The sequence below is a fragment of the Corapipo altera genome, unplaced genomic scaffold (genome assembly GCF_003945725.1).
Source record: "Corapipo altera isolate COAL_440 unplaced genomic scaffold, ASM394572v1 75, whole genome shotgun sequence".
In the NCBI taxonomy this organism is placed as follows: domain Eukaryota; kingdom Metazoa; phylum Chordata; class Aves; order Passeriformes; family Pipridae; genus Corapipo; species Corapipo altera.
In genome coordinates this window covers 2942301-2956679 of record NW_020884887.1, presented here as the reverse complement: position 1 = coordinate 2956679, position 14379 = coordinate 2942301, and the positions used below count along the sequence as shown (strand labels likewise).

The 14379-nt window shown below is 37.7% G+C and overlaps 1 long non-coding RNA gene across 1 annotated transcript in view; it reads left to right on the top strand.

Moving 5' to 3' along the window:
• LOC113947224 overlaps nt 1–14379 on the top strand; it is a 427091-nt gene that overhangs the window by 75464 nt on the left and 337248 nt on the right. Inside the window, exon 4 of the long non-coding RNA XR_003527656.1 lies at nt 1617–1723. This is a non-coding gene — a long non-coding RNA (uncharacterized LOC113947224). The remainder of the gene's footprint in view (nt 1–1616; nt 1724–14379) is intronic.

The window sequence follows — 14379 nt, the reverse complement described above, 5'->3', positions numbered from 1 at the left end:
TTGTTTTAACCATCACTTTGACTTTCAGATGTGTTAGAAATCTCTCCTCTCCTCCTCCTCATTTTTCAGCTTAGACCTCGTATTGTATGCATTCTTAAGACCTTGAAAATCCTGATTTTCTTCTGACACATATCTTCTCCTAGCTCCAAAATTTGGCACTATAAATCTAGTCAAAACTTCTTTTTATTAGCATGGTCTACTAAATATATATAGAACATGTGTTTGACATTTTCGTAGCAAAACACAGACCATGTGTGTAGAAAATTTGCATTATGAGTCAACTTACCTGTTTATTTACTTCTACATTTTTCTTTGAAAAAATAAAAGGATTGGCAGATGCAAAAGTTTAATTAAGAGGAAGCTATTTTGGCTTCCTGTTCATAAAAGAGAAAAACACATAAAAATACAAAACTTCTCTTGTCTTCCTTTGCTTTTTGAAATGGTGTGATTTAACCCTTATGTGAAAACTCTATATCTCCAAAGCCTTACTTATACATCTATAGATATACAGAGAAGTTTCCACTTGTAGGATGAAATCCTTTGTGCCAAGATGCAGCCTGTGGGGGATTTTTAAAAATGAGTTATAAAACTCCAAGGAAAAAGGATTTATAACAGAAATGCTGACACAGCCTTAACTAAAGTGGTGCAAAGAGACAAGGATACAATATAATTAAAACAACAGAAGCCCAGAATGTCAGTATCTAGAGCAGATCTCCTTGACAAGTTCTCTGCTTTTTAACTTTACAGCTTTAACAGCATCAATTGTTTTTTGTGGGTGGTTTGTTGATTTGTTTTGTGGGGTTTTGTTTGGTTTTTTTTAAGGATGTATTAGAAAGAGTTTTATAAAACTGCAGCAGAGGGCAAAACAGCAGTGAAATGATTGAAGATATGCATTTGAATAAGCTTGGTTTATAGGGATTACTTTGGCTATATGAAAATCCATGAAGGTCATAATGACATTTATGTCATTCTAAAACTGATGTGTGCTTTTTTTTTAATTCCCTTTATACAATGAACAATAAACAGTTTTAAATGTGCTGTTGAATTAAAAAGTAGTTGTATTCAGCTTTTAGTGCAAAACAAACTTTTAAGGAAATATGTTATCTCTAATCTAAATTCATACCTTTTGGAGCTAAATAACATTTTCAACTAAGCTGCAATTTTGCCAGAATTAAAACCAAATATCTACTTTAGCAAATTACTTTATGTGTAGTTTTTGCAAGCATACATTTATAGGGGAGCTTTAAGCATTTTTTAAAAAATTTTGAAGACTTTCTATTGCTGTGCTTAGTAACTGAAGTCTGAGAGTCAGAAAATACATGTATCTTCCAAGTTGTCTGTACCATCCACATGCTTTCTCTTTAAAAGTATAACTTTTTAAAAAGTAATTGGTTATAGGCAGATCTAGATCAAAAATTCATAACTGTATCTTAAATAAATGCTACATTGCAGTTTTCAATAGGTATTGATTTTTACTAGTCAGACACTTTGTCATAGGAGCTCCGAAATCAAATGAGTTGTATTCCTAAATTACCAAAATAAGAACACATTCAGTTTTAGCCACCACAGGCCCCATGGCTTTAGTGTTCTGCATTTAAACTTTTTGTCTCCTCCAGCATTTTTCAACTAGAAACTGAGGGGAGAAAAGAAAGCTGAGACTCATAGAATTCCAACCCGGAGAACTGTGGGCAACAGTGAGAATACACCACATAGGATATTAAAGGTACCTTATTAACTGAGAGTGTCTCACAGTGTTTTGTCATATGCATTAATTTATGCTTACATGCTCTTCTGACCCTGTCGTACTTGTTATTTTATATAAACAGATTCCTTCTCATTTTTTAAACCATAGCTAATTCTAATTATTTAATCCTTATTCTTTAAACGGAAATCAAAGTTTCCAGTTCTTACTTAACCAAATGGCCTTTTTCCTGTGTGCCTTTGATCAGCACTGACCAGTTTTGCCAAAGCAAAAACCCACATGTACACCTTGGTAGAGACAGTAATTATGCTCCATTTCAAATATTACAGTGGCACCAGCTGTATCTGAAAATCCAAAAAATTATAAACTTCTGCATTGTTTTGTAATGTGAAAAAAATATCCTTTAATCCTCTTGGTTTAGAGCTGTACTTATAGATCCAGAGCAATTTTTAACTCCAAGGACTGGTCATGACTATCAGAGGAACAAGATGTAGGTAACACAAAATACCAGTTTTGTGTTACCCTTACCTGTTTAACTCAAATGTAAAACTGTGCACAGGAAACAGCTCCTTTACTGGGAGAGGGAGAGAAAAAAGAAACAACTCAAACATTAAAATGACTGAAAATGAAGACAAAGTTAGTGAAGAAAATCATATTGCTCATGCTGTTTGGCTTAATGCTAATCAAATAGTTTTGGTGGTTTTCCCAGCAATTAGAAGACTTTTCTAAAATACATTCCTAAATACTTATGTAAAAGAAGCACGCACAGCATGGAATATATTTATGAACCACCTTTTAACTTCAAAGCTTTTTCTTTTTACATAATTTCAACAGCAGAAGAAATTAAAAAAAAAATCCCTCTGAACTGTGTTTGGGTCTCTTAAAATACAGTAATTGGAGTGGATCAGCAGTTGGTAAAATTAATCCAAAGTAACTGTTTATTCAGTGTGGCTCCAATGTAATCCTACAGCTTTCAAGAATTTCAAACCCCACAAAATATAATTATATCCTAAAGATGTTAATGAATATGGGGGAAAATGCTGTCAATAAAATTCCTATCCCACACATGGTGCAGCTGGAATGGGGATCAGTCAGCAGAGATCAATTCTTAGTTATAAATTGTGTCCCAGATTATGTAAGGAATCACTAGAAATTTGAAAATTAGGTAGAGATTTCCAGGCTTCAAGAGTTCATATTCCTATTTTAGGCTTAATGGGAGCATGTTACACACAAAATAATACATGGCCAGATACTTTTATTAAAGTCATAAAGAGCATTCCTAAGGAGGTTTTGACATTTTTCAGATATTTTGTTTACCCAAGAGAGTTTTACTATTTATATTCATGTATTGCTACCAGAATTACACTCTTTTAAACACTCATACTGTGGTATAATAGCATTTTTCTCTGGCTTAGCTCAAAGCTTTTCCAAGGACTCAAAAAAAAGAAAAATCTACAGAGGAAGCGTGGAACCTTGTTTGCAGAAAATGTATTGATTTAAACCTACATGTCAGGTTGCATGGAATTTTCTGCTGTGAAGTAGGAACTTGCATCAAATTTGGAACGTGTCAGAGTGAGGACTGATGCTCGGATTGACATATCACAGAACAGAGTGGTCCCAGAATATTGACACTCTTGAGATAGAATTAGATACTCAGACTGTGATTTTTGCTTCCTCAAAAAACCCACGAAGATCAACCCCTGGATTTAACATGTCATTGAACATTCTAAAGCAGTGGCTAGAACTCTCCTCTTGCTTTATCAGCTGCCTTTTAGGCTTGTTGAGGGGATGAAATGAGAACTAAGTGCAATAATGCAGCCCTCAGAGGTACCTGACATGCTGACAGCTGGCCAGGACGGTTGTGTGGACGTTGTCTGCTTCTTGTCTGAAGGGAAACACAGAACTAACATGGCTGTATTGTTACAGGTGCACAAAACCTTTATTCAGAGCTAGGGCTTTTATATCTTCACACCACATTATGTTTTGCAGCCACATCGCTGACTGTAAAGATCTAGCTTTGAAATGAAAACCAACTGTTTTGCTGCATCTGGATGTTCAAATTCCATGGAACATTATATTTGAGAAAGCCCAGTTACTGGTTACCACTGCTAGACAGTTTCTCTTGCCCAAAGAGATTTCAGAAGAATTTATGATCTGTGCAGTGCTCATACAATGGTAAGGAAGATTCATTTTGCTAAGGGTTAGAGGTTAAGGTTAATTAACACAACAGGGTTTGTATTACCTACCACTGTTGTCCAAGTTTTCTGGATATATTCTGAAGCGTTTGCTTTCCTGTCTCTGAATATGCAGGGATTTGTGTGTTTCTGCAAGAAGTAAAGATCTGTTTTCTACAGCATGACTTGTGAATGTTCTCCCTAAGTCTTTGACAGAGTTGTTGAATTAAAAAGGTGGAATGGGAGTTCAAGGTAGGGTGGGAGGATGACCTGGGGATGATGGAGTCCTGTAGATGATGACACTCAGCATAGGAGATGGGCTTCCTAAGAAACTAGAAACGAAATCAAGTACTTCTACTGCATTGCACTTCTGAAGAAAAGGATCTATTTGTTGTAAATGCAGAGTGCTTCTGTAGCAACCTGGTGATCCTAAATTACACAGAAGGCATTTCCCTTATTTGAGGAAAACGTAGCAGGTTATAAGGCATATTTCTGAATATCCTACAGCTTAATAATGAAGTAGAACAGAAAAGATTTTTCTATTTGTACATTGGAACTGATTAAACTGTGTTTTCAGGGCCAGGGAAAACTGGAACACTTTTGATACAAATCCTCTTTGTTTTGTTGCATGTTTCTTTTCTCATATGTTGATAGTTTTTCACTGCATTTTTGGTTCATAGTACCTGTGTTGGCATGATAGATTATACTGGCTTCAGTGAAGTTCATATTTGTACCAGGTCACTGACCAAGAATAGAAAAGCTTTGGAAGAGCTGTAACATTTCATAAAGATAAAAAAGTCTGTGAAGAAGCATTTGTCCAATGGTCTTAAACTATTAAAATGTACTGAGTAGATAGTATGTCAAAATGCCCTGTGTGTATTGCTGGATAAATCAGATGCATCTAAAATCCCTAAGTATAATGAACCACATTTTTTATCTTAAATTCCTTAGTCCTCATCTTCCCACTGTGAGTGGTAAGGGAGGCCCAAAGAGTCAAATAGGGAATGTTTCATTTCTGTTATACAGAGAGCAGCTGAAGCACAACTATTTCAGGTGAGATATTCTGTGCTGCTGCTTGAAGATATTATGGCATTGGTGCATCTATCAAGGACATCTGGCTAGAATACATGAGCCATGTTGACCAAAATTTCATTGAACTGGTACATATGGCAGCAGCCTGTAATAGTTTTGACTTGCACATGAATGGACACAAATGAATTCTCAAAAAATTCCCTTAGGGTAAAGTTTTTGCCAGGCACTATCAAGGATAGCTGTGTGGATATGATTATTGGATTTGTAATAAAAACATTTTTCTAATTGATTAGTTGACCAATTAGACCAACATGATGATCATGTTTTTCATGATCATCAATAATTCAAAGTAATCAGTATGATATTTTGGTTTACCACCTGGTGATTTTAAAATGATCCCATCTATCATGGAAGTGACCTATAGAAACAAAAGAAATTAAACCAATAGAATTTTATAGAATTTTAACTGCATTACATAAAAAGACTATTCAAAGAGTGCAGAATTGAATAGAAAATATTATTCTCCTGTAGTGTTTTTGAGTAACCTGCCAAATCCAGGAGTTACAACAAAGAGGCTGTTGGAAAACTCTCTTGAAAGGATTTATTTTCTCTGTTAAAGTATTAATTTCTTCTCTAAAATAATATACTTCTGTGAAGAAACCCCAAAGATGCAGGAAGAAGACAACTGATTTTGGCTGTAGTAGGTCTCTTTCACATTGTTTTGTAGCTGTCTGAACACATTGGGGGATCCAGATCCAGCAGGCTCCAACAGATATTTGTGTTCTTTACTTCTACATGGGTTCCAATTTATTTTTCCACTTGAGTCAATATGGAGTCAGAAACCCAAAAGCATCACTGGGTATAAATGATGGTGGCTGTCAGAATGGGCTCTGTCACCATTCCAAGTAAGAGTAAATCAGAGCAGTCCCGAGGATGTAATAATTTATGCTGGTGACATTTACCCTGGGTGGCTTGGGATTATAATATACCAGAAAGTCATGTTTCCCCCCAGTTTACATTATATTAATCATAGCATAGCTAAATATAAAGATTCAGCTTCAGGTTCAGTTGCATGTTGTATCAGCTACCAAACAGAAACTCAAAATCACTTGCTCTGACTTCAAGCATTGCCCGGCTCATCTGTGTTCAAATACTTGGATTCAGGGCAAGGGGTTTTTTTAGAAATCAATTACATCTTATTTATAAAACACTCGGTAATGTGGAAAGTCAGATTTAAAATAATTTCAAACTTCCTGGCAGTAAATAAAAGCTTAAGTCCAGCAAATCATTAGTTGTTTTTATCTTCAAATTTAATAGCTGTATTCGACACTGTATAAGTGGCTTAAGGGCATTAAGGTTCTTAGTGTCTGTAAACTACATTGTTGGGACTTGCTTTTAAATATTTATAAGCCTACTATTAAGAACAAATCATTTTCTCAATCTATTTCACTATGAGAAATTATTTATAAGTATATCATTAATTATTTAGATTTTCCTGGTATTATATTTACATTAATAATTAAATGCATCTAATTATTAAATCATATAAATAAGATTTAGTTTCATTGATGAGTTGAAATGCAAACAGCAATTCCATCACTGACTGTAAACATTTGAAATGAGATACTCTTCAGTAACAAGCCCTCATACTTGCTCGAAGTCATGAGAGTAACCTGCTGAAGTAACGTAATTATAGCAGGTAAAATCAAGGCAAGTTTTGGATTCTCCCAACCACATCAGCTTTGTCCACCTTTCACAGGTATTCCAGTGCAGGTAGCCAGGAACTGACCACCAGTTACCTCTATGCTTCCTGATATGCAATTGCCTTTTATAGGGGAGGTGCAGATCTGATTCCCACTCCTGGAACCTCGGCCATCTCCTCATTAAAATCTTCACAGAGTGCCACAACTCAATGCCACATGTAACACTGCGCCCTAATCCCAGGAGTTATAACCCATTTCAGGGGGCACTTTGATTTCTGCCCATTTCTGTCAGAACCAGCAGTACCAGCTTTCCCCATACAGCATTTCCAAGCCAGGGAAGGGTGAGGTTCATGCTCCCTGCTACACAGTTAACAAGTGGCTCATTTCTCACTCAGTTTTGTCTCGTATGAAATATAATTACATGATGAGTAAAATGTAACCTGTTTCAGCCCCTGATTATGACAAAGTTAGACTAGGTTCAAAAGCCTATCATTACCTGTATAAAGTCTTCTGGTGATTACAGTTCTTCAGCATAAACCTTCAGCTAATACAGTCCCACTGCTATTTCTAGTCTTCCCATTATCAGGGATTACTCATGTCTAGTGGTGATGTGCAGTGACCCATGTGTGCAACAGGCATAAAATCTTTACACCTTTTGAACATGTGGAAAGGCTGTTTTCTAGAATTATTTACTGGCATTGGAAACAAATCAGCATTTTGATCCTGGCACCTGAAGACCCCAGGTCTGGACTAATGAAATCTGGTTTTAAAGATTTTTCATCTTTTGTATATTTATATGAAACCAGAACTAGTGTATATAGGCCTCCTGAAAGCACTCCTAAGTGGTCTTTTCAACTTTTCTTTCTCTCTCTGAAGTGCCCTCGGGTATAGCCTAATTAATCATAGGCTAAGTCTTTCTAATAAATTACAAACAGTGTAGGTTTTCCAAATTGTATTTTGTGTTGTTCATAGCAAGTAAGCATCAGGTATAAATAGCTGCCCATAGTTGAATGCAGACATAAAATGTTTGTATATGTTTACAATAGCACTTCATGTTTTCAGTACCAGCTTGATATTTTCTCCTTGGGTCTTTATTTGTTAATGTAATCCTGAAATCTTCAATTACCTGTTTTCATCATAGGTTCTTTATTCTTTTAACGTATTTTCAGCCATGCTGGTTTATTGCAAAATAAAAGTAAGAATAATGTCAATGATTTCCCACGCAAAAGCACCCAAGGGAACACTTTAGGACAATCTGAACTACAATGAGAAAGAACTGAGCTGATGCTAATTTATATGAACTTTTAATTTGAGGATAATACTAGAAGTGAATCATAATCTTCAAGGTGAAGAAGTACTTTAGCTTCCTAAGCTGACTTAACCTGAGCAGTGCAAGTGCCATTAATTACTTGTCATACCTGTTTATCATTGTTTCCAATGTAATAAAATCTGAAGAATATTTATTTTCAAAAGGTGATGCATTGGTAGAGTATTCAAACAATGAAGACCATGCAAGAAATCTCCTCTGTGTGTCTTACATTCAAAGAGACTTTTTTAATAGGTCTCTAATTTTCTTTCTTTGACAAGTTTTTTGCTTTATTTTGGGTCTTGGTCATCTAATTGATTCACTGAAAAATTGAACTGTTATCACACAAAATGGGGTGAAGTGATACAAGGCTGACAAATTGTGCCCAGCATGGGAAGTAAAGAGCAGAACCTGCGCTGTAACAGTCCCATCCTACTTTTAACAAGATGAAATGGCCAGTGAACTTCAGAAGGGAGCACACAAATAGATTTCAAGCATCATGCCTTAATGCTTTTTTGTTACAAAGAGCTCTAATTGCTCCTGCAGGGATGAGAAGTCAGAAATTAGAAAAATCATAATTGCCCTCAATATAATCACTAAACTTCAGCCAAAGCTGTCCAACTTTCTGTCATATCAGTCCTCCTTGATTTGACTGTGTACAGCTGTTGCATTTAATCCTAGCCTGGAATTACCTCAAGAACTTTTTGTTTTCCTAATTCAACAGAGTTTGCATCTCTAAGCTCTTTCTGTCTCCAGTTGTCTCAATCTATGTTATCAGATCTTCTTCTACCAGAGTTACTTTACAGAATTTATTTATGCATAAACAGATTTCCACATGAAGTCAGTCACATCAGTATTCATACATACCCAAGGATTCACTTAATCTCTTGGGGAGGAAGTCAAGTACATACCGTATTTTTGCTTGCAGGTTGTCTATTCTTTATGAAAAATTGTCCTGAGTATCACAGAATCATACAGTGCAAAGAGTCAGGGAAATGCCATGAAGACTCTGCACATCAGAGGATGATCAGGTTTCAGAAGGTATCACACTGAGAACATATACACTGCAATTCCTGGAGTGTGCAAACATCCCCTAAAATAAGCACTTCAAATCAAAGCAACAAGAGCAGCTTCATTGGTCCATGGCTTAAGACAGATTTTAAAAGCCATCCAGAACCCTACATAAATAAGGAGACAGCAAGTCTTCCTTGAGTTTTCTGTAGCAATACATCTGCTAATCTTGCTAAGCTCATTTATAACTAGCTCAGATGTACCTGCATGAGCTGTACATACTACAGGAATTTAAAATATATACCTGAGCTTCTTGTATAGCCAAACTCTGAGATGGTGTCATATTAATCTATACATTTACTTATTGATTATGGGCACACTAGGTGTAAATAAAAGTATTAGTCTCTGGACCTGTGAAAAATAGTCAGAAAAGTTTGGGTTGGAAGGGACCTTAAAGATCACCTCTTTCCAACCCCTGCCATGGGCAAGGATATCTTCCACTAGACCAGGTTGCTCAGAGCCTCATTCAGTCTGGCCTTTAGCACCTCCAGGATTGGGACAGCCACAACTTCTCTGTGCCAGGGCCTCACTACCCTCACAGTAAAGAATTTTTTCCTAATATCCAATCTAAACCTACAGTCTCAGTCTGAAGCCATTTCCTCTTGTCCTGTCACTACACGCTCTTGTAACAAGTCCCTCTCCATCTTTCTCACAAGTCCTTTGCTTTACGTGTGTAACTGTTCCTTGTCACCTTATATTCACCCCAGTCTTTCTTCACTGTCAGTGTTTAGATCAGTCAAATGCTAAGGCCACAGACATGTGTGTATAATGTTGTTAAAGCTGAGCATGTGGGCAGAAGTAGCAGCAGCAGATTGGAAACTGTGCTCTCTTGTCAACAGAGATTTTGCTTCTCTGAACTCTCATCCAATTTTCAAGTAATTTAAATTTAATGCTCTTTAACATGATTAGGCAAAAATCTTAATCATAAGGCAGATTGACCTGCATGTCTGACAGAATGAAAAAGTGACACCCTACATTAATTTATTCTGATTACAATTTATGGTGGAACCAGTTATTTGGGAAGGAGGTTCTGCAAACTCTGGACACAAAGGTGTCCCCAAGTGGCTTTCAAAGTTGATTGAAGCACCAGGGCCAATTTTTGTTATCTTACTGAAGTGTGTAGTTCTACCAAGCTGTACTTAGTTGCCAAAAGACATGTAGGGTTTCTAATACCTTTTTTTTTTAAGGGGAAATTGATGGAGTACATTTTAAACTGAAAATATCCTGAGGGCAGCATTGGATCTTGATCAGGTCTATCTTTGAGGAGGATGATATAGGGGAAAATTAAGTATTAGTAGGATATTAGTGGTACGGTATCATATATATATTCAGACTTGTCAATAATAAACATAGATTTGAAAACAGAAAAAGATTTCCAAGCTCTAACCAAGAGGGAAGTACTGAAACATTTCCAGACAAGGTGGAATATGAAGAAGGCAGTGTAATATGATAGAACCACAATATTAATGAATTAAAAATTAAAACTTGTGACCTTTGTCTTTGGGTGTTCAATGTGCTGGTATTCTCAAGAGGGGGATTCTGAGACTCTCAGATGTCACTTGTTGATTGTTGCTGGTACTGAATTGATATTGACATTAATTAAATCCGTGCTTGATGGGTTCAGCTTGGAGACTTAACATGGCTGGAAAGAGATGCTGAAGGGATGCACTAACATGCCTAGAGATCTTAAGAAATCTCATAAGTGATTAATTCATATACCTTCCTTTGCTCAGGATTAAAATGGTCACCAGAATTGTTTCCCAGAACAAAATTTTCACTGTGTTAAATTGGATTTGGGATAGGTAGGAAATAAAGAAATTTGCCTTTTCTGTAGCTGGGGAGCAATTACCTGGATAACCTCCATGCTTTGCCCTTAAGAAATTCTCAGCTCTTGTAGGGACAAGGAAACTTAGTAATATCTTTAATAGCACTTTTTACCTACATTTGTGCCATAGGATCACAAGCCTGTTGAATAACACTGCATGTGCCATGTCATGCATTCTATGGTCTGTGGCTCATTTTTGTCCAATCATCTTTTCCTGACTGGCTAAAATTTCCCTCTGATGGACCCCTTCCATCTCTGTGTTTCTGTTCTCCAATATCCATGTCTGTAACAAAGCCCCAGGTGCAAATTCTCCATAGCTTTTAGATTCAGAATCCGCTGTTCATGTGAGTCAGATGTTCCTGTATGCAGATATTCTGATTTTGTCTTATTTTTCTTTTATACTGATAGCTATCCCCTTCCAGAGGGGGAAAAAATGTGGCTTTCTCCATTTTTTTTTTTTTTATTCCTACTGAACATTAAGCAGATGTAGGCATCTAAATATCTGTTTTAGTGTCAAGAGTTCTATGAGTGGTAATAGCTGGGTTAGACCTCATCATTTCATGTATTAAGTTATAGTTGTTTCTTATCATAAGCATTATTTTACTTTTATCAACAGTCATTTTCCTCTGCCTTTTTACCACTGAGACACTAAATATCATTACATATTCTGTAAGTCTTCTCACCTTTCATTTTTACTAGGAATAAAAAAAGTGTGTCATTAGAGGACTTCAACCCTTCCCCAGGTTCTCTATGAACATGTTGAGCAGCACAGTTCCCAGCATAACTCTCTGCAGGATTTTACATGTAAAACTGGCCTTTTATTGTCTAAATGTTGTTTCAGGTTTTCTTTTGCTTACAAGTTCATGCAATGGCTTTGTTGTATATACCATAGAATCATAGAATGTTAAGGGGTTGGAATGGACCTTAAAGGTCATCTACTTCCAGTGTCAAAGTGGGAAGATTCAGTTCCTTTTTGCCCATTGTAACCTGGTGCATTTCCGGGAGGTGGACTGGCCATGGCACAGTAGCACACAAGTCCTGTAGTGTTCCAGGCCTCCCTGACACTGCAGGATGTGCTCATCCATAGGCAGGGCTCTGAGCAGTTTTCTGAATCCTTTTGTATACCTTAGGGCTGACAGGGGATTCCCAGTGGAAAAAAAAATAGTGAAAAAAGTCACTAAGCTCTTTGGCATACGCTGTGCTTTTTCTGTGAGCTGATGAGACACTCCTGGGCTCCAGGAGACTTGAAATATTGTAAATCCAGTCATACTGAGATTCCCAGTGCTTGGCCCCCGAGACATGAGCTTCACTTCGTCATTTTCTTTCATTCCAGGCTTGCACCAGGAGGACAATTTCTCAAAATCGTGCAATCTATAAGGTTAATCTAGTTGTAATTGTATGGATATTTCACATTATAAAGCACTTATGAATTCCTGTAATCCCAGAGTTACCTGGCTGTCTTAGAAAATTGAAACCAGTCTTTTAAAATTAAAAGCAGGTATGACACAAAACTATTTAGAAGTCAGTCTGTTTTCCACTGACAGGTTCAGTGCCCATGAGCTCCAGGGAAAGGAGGAAGCTCAGAGCTTCCAGCATCCCAAACCAAATCCCAGTCTCCAGCCTTGCCTTGCTCCTAGGCTCTCACCACACACCCACCAGTGTGTGGCTTCTCACGGGCCAGCCAGGAGCCACTGCCTCACATAGTGATGGTATAACAGAGTCCACTGGATCCATTTTCCTGCCTGCTGACAGCAGCTCCTGCCTCCCAGAGTTATAGGAATTCCCCTAATACACCATCACCAGAACCTGTCTACATCCTCCATCGAAAAGACCACTCTGAGCCCAGCCTGCATTACCATGAAAATATATTTATCATTTATGTTGTGTCAGGGGCCTCTGTCACAGACAATATTCCAGCTGGATTAATCACTGCACAAGGGTCAGACATAAAGTCCAGACCCCGACAAGCTCACACGTTGGGTAGGAGGCAGGGGCCAGAGACAGCAGGAAACAGTGAACCAAAATCCATATCGTAAACAGTGATTTCTTTATGTTGTGTGAGTGCTACTAAAACCTACAAACCAACAGATTCTTGGGTCTGTGCCTTATTCACCTTTATTTACTAACACATGGGTTCCAGCAAGCTTGGGAGCTGAAAAGCTGTTTTTTCTGTCGACAGTAGCAATATGCATCTTGCCAAGATTTTTACCACATTAGGAATATATTTTAAAAATTGGGACTGTGCAATTCAACTTTCTAATCTGTTAGTTTATTTTATTTCTGCATAGATTTTTTTTTCTCTACTACCATGAGGAAAAAGATTTCCTCCACTGGAGGACCAAAAACTGTGTTTCTGTGAAATCCAGCTGCATGTAAATGAAAAAAACAGCTTCTCAGGAACTGCATCCTCTCATGTGGTTAAGCAGGTGTGGAAGTTTTCCAAAAATGTTTTTGAGGCACTGCTGTAAATTCAGAATAGAAATGGAAAGTCATTTCCATTTCCTTTTCACAGGGAGGAGGGGAAAAAAAGTTTTATTTGAATATTCTTAATATTATTAAAATTTAGCTATACTTTCTCCAGTTAGAAGAAAATGTAGCCAGGTAAAGGCTACAAAGAGTTCATTACCATGCCAGAAACAGCGCAGGGGAGGCAGGGTTTGGCCAGGCCCCCAGAGGTTAAGGTCGAGGCAGCATGTGTGCTATGGCTGACAGAGGTGCTAATTGTCTGTGTTTGGACAGGGGCCCAGCACGGATCCCAACCAGCCCCTCTCATGTGTAAGATAACACCGACAAGAGAAGAGTGACTTCAACTTTTGTCTGAAGAATCACTCCTGTGCTGCACCAGGGCTGTGGTCTTGTGCTGCTTAATCTCTGCCTGAAGAGCCTACACCCAGCCCTACAACCTGTTCCTCTGACAATGGCAAATGTGCAGAGCCTGCCAAACAGTTTATTAAATTATGGTGTAAAATGTGTTATCCCCCCTTCTGTGCTTTACAACAAAAATAACTTTAGTCAAAAGGTATTGGCTTTGAGCACTTATAATCTTTTTCCCATCGCTTTTCAACTGGGATTCCCAGTTTGAGATCAGTGTCTCCTGAAGAGCAGCTACTTCTTTAGATGAAGCAGATTTAAAACACTAAATACCAATACATGTATTGCCTTATCTACATCTAACATTCCTGTCACTCCTCTACGTGGTTGTGATTTAACCTTGCCATCATCTGTTCTCTTGAGGAGGAAATTACAGCCCATTTCTCCTTTGATCTGTCAGCTTGGAGCAGCTGGCAACTTGTCAGCACCCCTTCTGCAGATGGACATTTCACTGCTGAGAGCAATACCCCAGCAATCTGTACGTAGTCAGCCTTGACAAAATGACTTCATAATCAGTAGCCAAGGAGTTACTTTTCCTGGTGCTGTTCTGTTGGAGCATTTCTGCAGACTCATACTTCACCTACTTGCAGGTTCTCACAAGCAATTCTCCCCCTCATGTAGCTGTAAGTGGTGGGCAGGTTGCAAACAGAGAGCAGGAAAAGCAAGGTGACATCCTGTCCTATGTAGCTGAGGAA